The following is a 1,937-nucleotide window of genomic DNA, read 5'->3' as shown; positions in this document are numbered from 1 at the left end:
TTGATATGTGGGTGGACCGGTGCTTGGGTGCTGTCCTTACTTGGACAAGCATCCCACTTATGATTAACCCCTATTGCAAGCATCCACAACTACAAAAGAAGTATTAAGGTAAACCTAACCATAGCATGAAATATATGGATCCAAATCAGCCCCTTACTGAGTAACGCATAAACTAGGGTTTAAGCTTCTGTCACTCTAGCAACCCATCATCTACTTATTACTTCCCAATGCCTTCCTCTAGGCCCAAACAATGGTGAAGTATCATGTAGTCTACGTTCACATAACACCACTAGAGGAGAGACAACATACATCTCATCAAAATATCAAACGAATACCAGATTCACATGACTACTAATAGCAAGACTTCTCCCATGTCCTCAGGAACAAACGTAACTACTCACAAAGCATATTCATGTTCATAATCAGAGAGGTATTAATATGCATAAAGGATCTGAACATATGATCTTCCACCAAATAAACCAACTAGCATCAACTACAAGGAGTAATCAACACTACTAGCAACCTACAGGTACCAATCCCAGACTTAGAGACAAGAATTGGATACAAGAGATGAACTAGGGTTTGAGAGGAGATGGTGCTGGTGAAGATGTTGATGGAGATTGCCCTCTCCCGATGAGAGGAGCGTTGGTGATGACGATGGCGATGATTTCCCCCTCCCGGAGGGAAGTGTCCCCAGTAGAACAGCTCTGCCGGAGCCCTAGATTGGTTCCGCCAAGGTTCCGCCTCGTGGCGGCGGAGTCTCGTCCCGAAAGCTTGCTTATGATTTTTCTTCGGACGAAAGACTTCATATAGCAGAAGATGGGCACCGGAGGGCCAACAGGGGGCCCACGAGGCAGGGGCGCGCCCAGGGGGGTAGGGCGCGCCCCCAGCCTCGTGGCCAGGGTGTGGGCCCCCTCTGGTATTTCTTTTGCTCTGTATTTTTTATTATTTCCAAAAATAACTTTCGTGGAGTTTCAGGACTTTTGGAGTTGTGCAGAATAGGTCTCTAATATTTGCTCCTTTTCCAGCCTAGAATTCCAGCTGCTGGCATTCTCCCTCCTTATGTAAACCTTGTAAAATAAGAGAGAATAGGCATAAGTATTGTGACATAATGTGTAATAATAGCCCATAATGCAATAAATATCGATATAAAAGCATGATGCAAAATGGACGTATCAGACGTCTTCGTGCTGAACGTGTGCTGAACACGGAGGTGCCGTACGTTTGGTGCTAGGATCGGTTGGATCGCGAATACGTTCGACTACATCAACCGCGTTGCTAAAAAATTCCGCTTTCGGTCTACGAGAGTACGTGGACACACTCTCCCTGCTCGTTGCTATGCATCTCCTAGATAGATCTTGCGTGATCGTAGGTAATTTTTTTGAAATACTGCGTTCCCCAACAATTCCTACATGCTACCTATCATTTGCTTATGTATGTTACCATGGTAATTCACATGTGTTTCTTGGTGATGAGTTCTTATTGTATTCCATTCATATTCTTTTGTGTGCTCTACCAAGATGTGTGTGACATATAAGAGTTATCCCACGATCCTAATCAATTGTGCATTTGCATTCAAACGCAACATTTAAATAATGCACAAATTTAGGGGGAGCTCTTGCTTATCACATACTTCTCAAAGTGATGATGTTATTCATGATTATATCTTATGTCGAAGCTTTGATCTATATGTTGTCATCAATTACCAAAAGAGGGGAGATTGAAAGTGCAACTAATCCTAGGTGGTTTTGGTAATTCATAACAACATGTACATCACTGAACTAATGACTACTCAAAGAATATTTCAGGAAAATTCAATTTAGGTATGGCAATGGGATGTGAATTTGGACCCCTCAAAATGCAAAGGACATGTGTTGGCGAAGCTCCAAGACTCTACATTTTTAGTTTAGTGATCCAAGATTACATTGAGTCCATAG

This window comes from Triticum aestivum, chromosome 2D (assembly GCF_018294505.1).
Source record: "Triticum aestivum cultivar Chinese Spring chromosome 2D, IWGSC CS RefSeq v2.1, whole genome shotgun sequence".
In the NCBI taxonomy this organism is placed as follows: Eukaryota; Viridiplantae; Streptophyta; class Magnoliopsida; order Poales; family Poaceae; genus Triticum; species Triticum aestivum.
This window is presented reverse-complemented; position numbering follows the sequence as displayed.